At 38.1% G+C, this 12,578-nt stretch overlaps 1 protein-coding gene across 1 annotated transcript in view; it reads right to left on the bottom strand.

Moving 5' to 3' along the window:
- The window catches only part of gjc1 (gap junction protein gamma 1), a 30,510-nt gene extending 21,006 nt beyond the window's left edge, over positions 1-9,504 (bottom strand). Inside the window, exon 1 of the mRNA XM_053515190.1 lies at positions 9,150-9,504. The gene's annotated coding sequence lies outside the window, so the exon portion shown is untranslated. The remainder of the gene's footprint in view (positions 1-9,149) is intronic.
- Between the last annotated feature and the right edge of the window lie 3,074 nt (positions 9,505-12,578).

Genomic DNA, 12,578 nt, shown 5'->3' with positions numbered 1-12,578 from the left:
TTGGACCACCTTTAACTTTGATTACAGTGCACATTCGCCATGCCATGCTTCTAACACATTTATGCAATGTCACAATATTTATTTCTGTGACAGTTACATTATCTTTTGGTGGAAATTTCTTATTGATGACAAGGTCAGGACTCTCTGGTGGCCAATTCATTAATGAAATCTATTCCTTATGCTCTCAGAACCACTCTTTTACAAATCAGACCTGATGAATATTGGCATTGTTGTCCTGGAATATACCCGTGGCATCAGAGAAGAAAAAAGAAAATTAATTGATGGGATTCATTGCATCACCTCTAAGGACTACTAGAAAAAATACAATACCAATGGTGGTAGGTGTCAGCTCCTTCTGAGTTGTGGTACTCATATTGTCTAGTCAATAAAGTGAATAAACTGTTTATGGTCTTGTCTACCATTCCTGACAAGGTGTCAAAAGTAGGGGACTAATTTCTGACTGTATTGAATATGGCTAAGTTAGGACCACCTGAGCTGTTCAACTTCTCTAAGCCGGTGGAATGGCCAATGTGGCAGCTACAGTTTGATCGTTTCCATGTGGCCTTGAAGCTGAACAAGGACAGCAGTAAACTGCAAGTCAATTCATTTCTCTATGTGATGGGAACAGAAGCACAGCCAATGTTTTGCTCTTTTGTGTCCGGAATAGGACGAAGGGCATCCAGAGTTTATCTCCACAACATGGCGAAATTCAGCAAACACTTTGCACTCAAGCTTAATATAATACATGACAAATAAAAGCGAATAGCTAAGCATTATAAATTTGGAATGACTAAGGTCAGACAGGGTACATCCCATCCTGTTTCAGAGCCCGTTCACTACTGGTATTAATTAATAGAATAGATAATATGTTAAAACTATTTATAGCATTATTTTATGACACTTCAAGGGCTCATAAAAATCCTGATCAAATGTGGGTAAAGGTCAAGAACGGCACACTTACTGTGAAGCCATGTTCACATCATTAGCCTCATTTACTGAGCAACATGAAATCAGTTCAGAGTTCAATATAGTTACAGTTATCTGTAGGATAAAGTAATGGTGGAAAAGATCTTTACTTTATTTGCTTTATTTTTTTTATTTCCTACATTGTACTCAAGTACTCAAGACTTAAAAACTTAAATAAATTGTCATGAATAATGTCATGAGTAAATTAGATTTTTCAAAGTAGCCGCTTTTTGCTTGGAGACAGCTTTGCAAATTCTGAGCCAGTCATCTAAAAGTATTTTTATCAAAGCAGTTCCTTTATACATCGATTAGCTAGTCCCCACAAGCACAGATAAACTCACATGGTCAAAGGAAACCAGAGTACCCGGAAGAAACCCACCAAGCATGTGGAGAACATTCAAACTCCACACACACAAACCCAACATAGGACTCGAACCCTTGACGCTTGAGGTGGTGATAAACGGTACGCCACTATACCACCAAAGACAGAATCGTCATTGGCTTTTCTGAAAGTAAGATCTCTCAAAGGGTATAGTTAAAGCCTGGTCTAAACGCTGGAAAAACCTATTAGCAAATTAAACGAGCAAATGTTGGCTAAAAAAATTGGACGGTGCATTGAATGCTGTGAAACGCAAACCAACATGCCAAAGGAAACACTGACGGACAGCAGTAGCCAAAGAGAAAAACAGGTGAGCCTGAACAGAATTCCTGTTCTTCCTGTAAATAAAGGGCTTGATGAAAAATGAAAACAGACCAAGCCCTTAAGAAAAGACAAAGACTTTAAATAGGACATTTTAAGGTAGTCTGCAAAGCAAAAATGCTGAAGGCAGTGAAAAACATGTCATACCATGAAGTACACTGGGATGATTCGGGGATTTTTTTTTTCTAGTGGCTGTCACAGAGCCACGACCATCCATAATAAAACATCCAGATGAACAAAACCTACTCAGCAAAGAACCAATTTTTGTAACACTGCCAGTGGGTCCTTGGCAAAAGATTGCAGCAAACTCTTGTAAGCTAGATGGGAGGAATTATCTCATTATGCTGTTGGAATTGCTCATTTTCCTTCCCCTACATGGCTATAGGTCATTAATAGGCTCAAAGGCTTATTTGTTTGGTGGGGTAAACTATCCATCCATCCATCCATCCATTTTATATACTGTTTTTCCTGTGTCGGTTTGCTGGGAGTCCATCCGAGGAAACTCCCAGATACACCATGGACGGGGTGCCAACCCATTGCAAGGCAAAAGCATATAATGCATGTCTTTGGACTGTGAAAGAAAAAAGAACAACCCCTTCATGCAAACTCCACGCACAACCAGTGCCAAGATTCAAAACAGCAACCTTTATGGTGCATGTTCTAAAGAAAAATCAAACAGTTCAATCTGCACTTGCTCCCTATGTGCTTTAAAGCATCCCCTATTACTGCTACAAGTGAGAGCTTAGCATTACTTATGACAGAATGACAAATATGCACAATACTTCCAATCATGAAGGAGGAATCACCTTTTAACAAAGCAGCGGTCCAACAATATGCATCATCCAGCAATACAACTTCCAAAACTACACCTAGGGCAAGAATTCCAGGTGAAGCTTGATGGAAGCAAAGCCTTGAAAACCCCATCTAACCAGCATGTAAAAAGACTCACAGTCACAAGTGTCTTGTTGGGATGAGCAACGGCATAGTCATACACCACAACATCTATTGCCAGTCCAACAGTGGAGTCTCCATAACACTGTGTCTTAACCTGACCAGCTGAAACAACCCCAGCTCATAACACAGCGTCCAGAGGCATGATGGGTCCATTGCTTCATATGCTTCCCTTCTTACCCTGACACACTCATCACTTTGGAATAGGGTCATTCTGGGTTCATTAGACCATATAGCATTTTTTTTATTGCTCCAGAGTCCTACTGTATCTTTATGCTTCCTAACAAGCTGAAGTCTTTTTTTTTTTTTAATTAGTTTGACTAGCAAATGGACTCATAGCTGTTTCGTTCTAATCCTGTGAATTCTCAATCCATTGTGTGGGTGGGGATGCTCTTACTTTTACTTAAAAAACAGAGCTATGATTTCTACTGCTGGTTTTTAACTATGCAACTTCATGTATTTAAGTGATCTCCAATCATGCTCATTCAATGAGACAGTTCAGTAAACCATTTTCCCGTCATTGCGATCTTCCTAGTCGTTTTCTTTGCTTGATACAGGCCAATTATGTGACCTTCCCAAAAACGCGGTAAAATTTTCTCACTGTATCCATCCATCCATCCATCTAGGAACCTCGGTATAATAAAGACATTTATATATAATATTTATATTTTCTCTCTTTTCAACTTATATCTAACTTTCTTGTCCTCTCCTTCACATACTTTGCCGCCGGCTCTAGCCTTGTCTGCACTAATAAGCCATGTGCACTGCAATGTGACACAGATACTGTGTCATAAAAAATCTGTGTCTGTGCCTGTGTGTATGTGTTTTAAGGATGATGCTAGGCAGTCATGGAAAACAAAGCGATGTGTGTGCATGCATGTGTGTGTGTTGTGTGTGTGTTATCTGAATCTTTCACCGCATCCTGTTTCTCTGTTGTCTTCTGCTGTCACAAACAATTAAGACATTCTGTGACAGCATCTACTACTATAGCACTATGTGTGTGTGTGTGTATGTGTTTGTATGCGCATATGTGTGTATGTGTGTGTGTGTGTGTGCACATTGTGCCAATCTGTACTGCTCAGTCTGAGTAAAGAACCACATGAGACTCCTACCCAATGGGAATGTCACTAAGAATTCACATACATCTGCTGTGTGTACGTGGACGCGTGCGTGTGTACAGTACGTGCACAGATATTCCCAAACATGACCACTTCCATTTTTTTATTAAATGTGTCTGTGATTTTGGCAGAAGCTGGCACCAGAAGGGGCACTTCCTTAAACATCTTAAACACTTCCTTGGCTCCTGAATTATGTAACACAAAAGCGTTTTCTGAATCGTTCTGGGAGGCCTTTTGAGTTCAAAGACATACCACACACGTCTGTAGACAGGAACCCTGGAATGTCAATCAGTGCAATACTTACCAGTTGTGGGTACGTGTATGTTTAGAACTAATGAAAAGGTCAGCATGTGCAAAAATGTTAAAAATTTGCAAGGTCATGCTTATACAGTTACTGTAGGTTTCATCCCACCAGACTGGTAGCTGACATACAAAAACGATAAAATCTGATAAATATGTACTAGAAATTATAATACTTACAATCACTTAAAATAAACGGGCATTTTTTTTTACATACAGTAATTCTGTCCTTAATTTTTAATTATTCTTTATTATTATTATTATTACTCCCTTTTCCACGAAGGGCGGTTACAGAGCTTGTTAAGAGTGCCCAATTTCAAACCAGTTCTTTGTTTTCATACAGCCAAAGCATGGTCTCTCAGACAGAAAAAAAAGATATTCCATGGCGGAACCAACACTTTGCTGGCCTAGAACAAAAAACTACGTACGCCAGGGGGCAGGATCACCACAACCAACTAAAAGTTTGTGACCACCATCTTTAATATGCAATGGGCAGCTCAAATGCTTTCTAGTGTTGATAAAGACAGGAGAACTGCTCGCAAAGTCATGTTGAGGTTCGCCATTGTTTTTATATATATATATATATATATATATATATATATATATATATATATATATATTTTTTTTTTTTGCAATTAGCATTTACCGCTAGTATTGCTGGGAGGGTAGAGACGAACATGGGCGTATACAGTGACGTGATCATGTAACTCCAGGGAAATACAAAACCAGTTCTTAGGAACTAGCACAAGATATGAACTAACACCTGGTTTTCTTTGGTGTAAATGGGGTGTATATATATATATATACATATATATCACACTTTCTGTATATGTTAATTTTTTTGCAGACATGTAACTTTAAAACTGCAGGGGTGCAGTTACTTTCGATTTAGAAAAAGGATATAGAAAAAATACTCTTCAGCATATGTCTCCATTAAATCTGACAGAGCTTGAGGATTTTTGTCTGAGGCCTTGTGCTATTACCCCGGAATACTTGCAGCCAAATGTGGCAGGGTATTGACCCAGGGGGTGAATACTTATGCAACCAAGAAATGTCTGCTTTTTTGTTTACTCGACCTTTGTGCCAAAAACGAAAAAATGTCTTCAAATGTAAGACATATTGTGTAAGACATTTAAATTCTAGTATGTACCATTACGAAATCTAAAAAGTGTAAGTGGAGGTTGATATGAGGGATGTTCAAGTCAAACCTGGACTTGTGATGAAATTTTTAATGAATTAGGGTGAATTAAGACTTTAAGCACAGTACCAATCAACATTTGAATGGTGCAAATGTTTTCGAGTAGATCGTATGTTCGTGAACAATGATTTCGGCTGATTTCGTGAACGTTCAATGAATGAAACACCTGATCCTAGAAAAAAACGATAGTAGACGCATCTGTCGGTATTCTCTATTACCGCTTGCACATTACAGGAACTAGGCTGGGAGGTATTGCCACATCCCTGTACAATCCTGACATGTTTGGGGCATTAAAGGAGTTCTTGGGAGGCCAGGGTTTTTGACATGAAGCATACAGTCTATTCAGGGTTCCTATCTACCTTGATCTACCTATCTATCCAAGCACAAGTAAAACACAGACATTAGTGCATTAGTGTAGCAGGGGATTGTAAAAAATAAGGGGAGTTTTTACCTCCATAACCATGTTCTGTTAAGAAAAACCCACAATTCTACTATTCATGACACACAGATGGCCATATCAGATGCCATACTACTTCACCATACTATGTGATAACATATGTATATTAGATAAAAGAACATAAAATAATTAGTTTCAGGGCATCACAGTCTCTGCAGTGGGGTTTAATTGTACTCAACCAAGATCAGGGGAGGTCCAAAGTGATCTCAACCAACTGGAACCAAGCTGTCTGTCCTCCTTCTGTGCATAAATATATGCATGGATGCACATATTTGTGTGTGTGTGTGTGTGTGTGTGTGTGTGTGTGTGTGTGTGTGTGTGTGTGTGCGTGCGTGTGTGTGTGTGTGTGTGCGTGCGTGTGTGTGTGTGTGCATGTGTGTGTGTGTGTGTGTGTGTGTGTGTGTGTGTGTGTGTGTGTGTTTCCTGACAGACCAAATCTGTTCCTTATGTCTCACTTTATCAGTTATCAGGCTACTGTAACTTTTTTGCTTCCTTAGCCCTTTCTCTACCTCCTTCTCTGTTCACTGACTCTAAGGGAAACATTACTAGATTACACTCTTGTCCTCACTGTGGGTTTTGGATAAAAGACTATTGAAATGTAAAAAATAAAAAAGGATAGAACGACAAAGGGAAGCAAGGCTTCAAGGGAATAACTGCAGTGATCCAGCAAGACAACACACTGTGAATAAATAAATACTTATGAACACATAAGCAAAAACACTCCAAGAGTGAAAAAGTAGATTAATATGTACATATACAAATACACAAGAAATATAATGCATATTTAGTAAATTTTGTAATAACTCTTTCTACAAATATCTTGGAAATGCACATGCCCACACACACACATGTAGCTGCTGGTTAATCTGCTACTAGAATGCCTGTTAATCATCTTTAAACAATGAAGTGCATATTATTTTAATTTACCTATTAAATGTAGTTGTTCATTATTACTAGTCTCATTATTATTATTAGTAGTAGTAGTGGTATCAGCTTTATATTATATTATATTATATTATATTATATTATATTATATTATATTATATTATATTAAAAATTTTATTAGTCAAATACACAGTCATACACAGTACAATATGCAGTAAAATGCTTAAACGACCACCCATGACCCTAAAAATAAAAAAGATTATTAATAGGAAAAAAATATGGAATAAAAAGAAATAGAATATAAAAAATTAATTTAGCTTAGATAAGAAAAATATATCTATAGAAGATAAGACAAAATATACAATATAAGAAAAATTTAAACTAGCTGTACAAATATGGAGAAAAAGATGATTTTCTGTACAATTATTATATTATATTATATTATATTATATTATATTATATTATATTATATTATATTATATTAAAAGGCAGCATGGTGGCTTACTGATTAGCATTATTGCTTTGCACCTTCAAGGTCCGGGTTTGATTTCTGGTCAGGTTCAATTCCTGCCTTATATATATATATATATATATATATATATATATATATATATATATGTTTGCATTTGAGGTGGTAAAATGTTGCAGTTTCTAATACTAATCCTACAGGTTGTGCACTCTAAACTATTCACACATTGGCAGGCAGCACAGCATCCCATGTTGTAAAAGTGAAATATTTTATTAGTTTGTTTAAAATTGTAACAAAATGAAAAAAAAAATCAAATCTGAATGTTTATAAAAATTGGATTCTAACAGAATCGCAATACAGATCAAATCAGTAGAGAGTTATTGTAATAATATCATATCGGTTGGTCCCTGGTGATTCCCATACCTAATACAATGCTGGTGATGGGGCAGAAAAAGCAGACATAACTTGTGCGAGAGTCGGCTTGTAGTAGAAGAGCGATTGTACTCTGCATCTCTCTCTCTCTCTCTCTCTCCTGTAAGTCATAGAGACACAATCCAATCATGAGCTCATGTAGGCAGAAGAGAGTTGACAGGACTTCCCTCGGAGTGTAGATCAGCACATTTGAAAAAAATATGGCTGGCTGGCTTGATGTGTCTCAAACTAGTTTTTCTTCCTCACTGTCCGTTTGAACAAATTTAAATCTATTGCATTTTACTAGCATCATAATCTCTTAGTTTTACTTTTGCTTTTTTCTGCTGTAAAAAAGGGCAAGTTATGTTGAAACTGGTTGATAGATAGATAGATAGATAGATAGATAGATAGATAGATAGATAGATAGATAGATAGATAGATAGATTTTATCTATCTATATTACTACACTGTCTCTCTCTTTTTATGCCTTTAATATGTCAGTGACCTTCACATATTGTAATTTTTTTGACTGAATTGTTCAAATATGCATTTTAAAGTGACAAGAAAGGGTTCAGGTTAATAACCTTTATTGTGAGATTTTTAAGTAGAAACATCAAGGGAACATGTTTTGTGGCCTAAATGGGTTATGATTATGGAGAAACCTTATAAAGGTAAATGATCTTTTGAAGGAAAAAACCTTATATAGTGTATAATAAGGTTTCAGGAGAAATATGAAGATTACTAATTCTAATTTACTAACTGATAATGATGAAGACATGAGGACATACTGACAGATATTTTCTCTTTCGTAACCAAGCAACAACATAAAGCTTGCATGCACAGGAACAAAAGTGTTTCCAGCTTTATGATATAGTGTCTACTGTACTTCAAATAAACTACATCAACAATACCTTCAAGACATTTACCATACACACAGTGTATTTAAGGCAGCCCTATCCTCCACTGTTCGCCCTCAGGAAAAGGGTACAAGCCATCAGCATTTGGACCAAAAAAAATTTCAAGAATGGTTTCTAAAAAAAAAAAAAAAAAAAAAAAGTCAACAGGAGGCAGAAACCTTAACTTTCACAACATGATTCACTCACTCATTGTCTATACCGCTTTATCTACAGGGTCATGGGCAGACTTAGGGCACAATGTGGGGTATAATGCCAATCCTTCACGGGCACACACACGCACGATCATTCATAAACTACAGGCATTTTAGGCATGCGAATTAGCCCTATGTGCATACCTGGAGGAAACCCACCAAGCACTGGGAGAACATGCAAACTCCATGCACAAAGGCTCGAGGCGGGAATCGAACCCTGACCCTGGAGGTGCGAGGAGACATTGTTAACCACCAAGCCACCCACTGACTATCAAACATTTTTGATGTCTGTTGCTTTGTGTGCATATTACGAACACAACATGCAAGTGGATTTTTTGTACACAGGACAGTCAAGAGCTTTGATTTATTTATTTGTTTGTTTTGGGAGGAGGGGACAAAATGCTTTAAACACACACACACACACAAAAATGACAATAAATGCAAAGAATTGCTTTGTACAATTGTATTCATGCAGCAGCATCCTTGACTCTAAACTGCAAATCTCTTCTTTAAGGCGTATATGAAGAGCAGAGGAGAGTGCATCATGTGGAACGTCATGAAAACCTTCATGCATAAGGCATCTTACCGCTCTGCGAGTCTGTGGAGATGATCAAGAGAAGAAGTTCGCTCCGACTCGAATAATCGACCGCTCCCGCGCCGCCGAACTGCCTCATTAACGCCTTTCTCTGGGTGTAAATCCGCCTGCCGCGCGTTAGGAGACTGTCCGCTAAATAAGCAGACATATATGCTCCCTGATCCGTGAACTCTAATGTGAGTGTGAGTCTAATCTAGAACGTTCAGGCGCTAGACTGCTGTACAGTACATAGAGATGATGAGCGATCATCCAGGAGCTCTCCGGTCTCATCAGTCTCGCGCGCTTACGTCCCTGATGAAGCGGTGCTGCACTGTAACCATGGTAACCACTACATTCCAGCGTCCTGGCCAACATGCTGAAGAGCATCTCCACTGAGGTCGCACAGAAAAGGAAAGAAGTGTCCTCGCAAACTTTATACACATCTGCTGTCCTCGACACTACGCCACTCCCCGTTATTATAATACACGTGGGAGACTTTTTTATTGAATTGTCCACATATGTACAGTATGTATGTGGACACTGTACAGAGAAGCCCAGGAAGGTGTATAAACGTATATATAAAATTATATATATTATAATTATATGTCATTATATATAAAATAACATGAATATTTGCATAAAAGCACACATTTGAACAAAAAAAAAAAAAATATATATATATATATATATTATTATTTTGTGCAAATGTGTGATTTTATGCAAATATTCAATAAATGTTATTTTATGTTAAAAATATTATTATTATTTATTTATTTTATATATACACTCAACAAAAATATAAATGCAACACCTTTGTTTCTGCTCCGATTTTTCATGAGATGGACTTAAAGATCTAAAATTCATTCCAGATACACAATATTACCATTTCTCTCAAACATTGTTCACAAATCAGTCTAAATGTGTGATAGTGAGCACTTCTGCTTTGCTGAGATAATCCATCCCACCTCACAGGTGTGCCACATCAAGATGCTGATCTGACATGAGTAGTGCACAGGTGTACCTTATACTGCCCAGAATAAAAGGCCACCCTGGAATGTGCAGTTTTGTCTCACAGCAAAATGCCACAGATGCCACAAGCATTGAGGGAGCGTGCAATTGGCATGCTGACAGCAGGAATGTCAACCAGATCTGTTGCTCGTGCATTGAATGTTAATTTCTCCACCATAAGCCGTCTCCAAAGGCGTTTCAGAGAATATGGCAGTACATCCAACCAGCCTCACAACTGCAGACCTCACAGGTTAGCAGGTTAGACTTGGTGTTATTTGGTTAATTGGTATCCCAAATTTCCCCATAGTGTGTGAATGACAATCAGGCATCGAGCTGGCAACCAAACCCCTTGTATCTCCAAAATGGAAGGTATATATCGCCAAATGGCACACAAATCCTACACATTTTTTTTTATTGGTTTTTATTCTAGACCTGTCATAGATTACCTCCTAGATCTCATTCAAATACAGTACAACTAACATTTTATACAAGTACTCCTGACCTTAAATGCAAAACTTTTTTACATTTGTGATGTCATACATGCATTAAAACAAGCCTGTTTTTTGGTAAGGCATGTTCAAGTCAAACGGGATATGATGAAATCTGAAATCTTTAGGGAATCCACACAAGCACTGCTACAACCATGCTGCATGGTCACGTTGTACATAATCCTGTATCTTGGAGTAACTTTTGGGAGGGAATTTGTGCAATATTATGAAGCATTGGAATAGGACAAGGCAGCATAGTGGAGTAGTGGTTAGCACTGTTGTCTTGCACCTCCAGGGTCTGGGTTCGATTCACGCCTTGCATCTGTGTGCATGGAGTTTGCATGTTCTCCATGTGCTCGATGGGTTTCCTCTGGGTATTCCAATTTTCTTTCACAGTTCAATGACATGCAGATTAGGCTAATTGGCATTCCCAAATTCCTCATAGTGTGGGTGGCAGGAGTAGATCAGTGGTCAAGGCATTGGACTACTGATCGGAAGGTCCTAGGATCAGAAAGTGAGCACCACCAAGGTAATTAGATAACATAAGACACTCTGGATAAGGGGACGTCTGCCAAATGCTCTAAAAGTAATATAATGTAATGAGGGTGAGTCCTGCAATGTATTTTACCCCACCTCATGCCCTACGTCTCCTGGGATAGGCTTCAAGGCCACCGCGACCTTGTACACCGAATAAGCAGTATAGGAATTAATGAGTGGAAAAGGACAAATACTTAAAGTAGGTCTTAATCTCTAAGTATTTTTCTTTGAAATCATGTTTCACAAATTTAAAGCTTGTCACATTAGCATAGACAAGAAATTCATTATTTGTCCATCTGCTATCAGACAAGATGGCAGTGTTATTGATTTTTAAAAAATCTGTAGCTAAAATGGACCCCCCCCCCCCATACATTAAATTATACACTAATTAAAACAAGTCCTTTCATTTAATTCTGAGAAAATTAGAGGTTCTTAAAATGTATCCTTGGTAATATTGTGCCAGTCTTTTTTGTTTTTTTGCATGTCTCTTAAACCCCCGCTAAATGCGCTAGTGCATTTAGGATGAAATCTGATTAAACAATTGCCACCACCCAAAAAAACCCAAGACTGAAAATTGGATTACATTGATCCTATGAAGAACAAAATGATCATTGGCCAAAACACAACCCACCCCATGTCGGTCTGCTCCCATTATGAGCCATGAGGCAGTACGAGGACAGCTCTCTGGTGACACTTATAAAGATTTCCTATTGGTTATGAAACTCTAATGCTCTAAGCATTCTTCCCGAGCTTGTTCGGCACATATGGCACACAGAGACCCCTGGGCACCTCGCAGTCCTGCTGTGTCTCTGTTTCCGTCTTGCCTCTCATGATCTCTACATATAACAAATATCTCTGGCATCTTCCCTTTCATCACTTACTCTCTCTTGCAAACATGCCATCTCAAGGTGACAGAGGGAGAGCAGATGGAGAAAAGTCTGAAGAAGAACAGAGATGCAAGACTTGAGTGTTTAGGAAGGAGACACTGCCAAATGAAATCAATCAGTTAATCAGTTAGACTATTAGAGGAAAAGAGTCTGTTATCCGAAACGGTACAAAAGATTATACTAACATGTTTAACTTTCACATAGTTGAACTGATAATTCTGTAGCAAGAAACTCAGCAAAATACATTACACAGCACAAATACAGGAACAGTGATACCAACCTGCCTTTGAGACTAATCTCTATCTCTAAAGTTTATACGTTTACACTTGGCTGTTGATGCAGCTCATCCACCCAGTGGCACATTGTAAACACCACCCCCTTTATGTGGTGTACCAGGCTGTGGCACTTGTCTGAGTGAGCCAGCACATAAAAGATGAAGAAGATGAATGAAAACCAGTGTTGACTGTCCCTTGTATAAGTAGCGTGCAGCTGCCAGGCAAAAAGGGTACTATCTCTATCCA

Source organism: Clarias gariepinus, chromosome 16 (assembly GCF_024256425.1).
Source record: "Clarias gariepinus isolate MV-2021 ecotype Netherlands chromosome 16, CGAR_prim_01v2, whole genome shotgun sequence".
In the NCBI taxonomy this organism is placed as follows: Eukaryota; Metazoa; Chordata; class Actinopteri; order Siluriformes; family Clariidae; genus Clarias; species Clarias gariepinus.
Note: the sequence above shows the minus strand (reverse complement) of the source record. Positions and strands in the feature narration are given on the sequence as shown.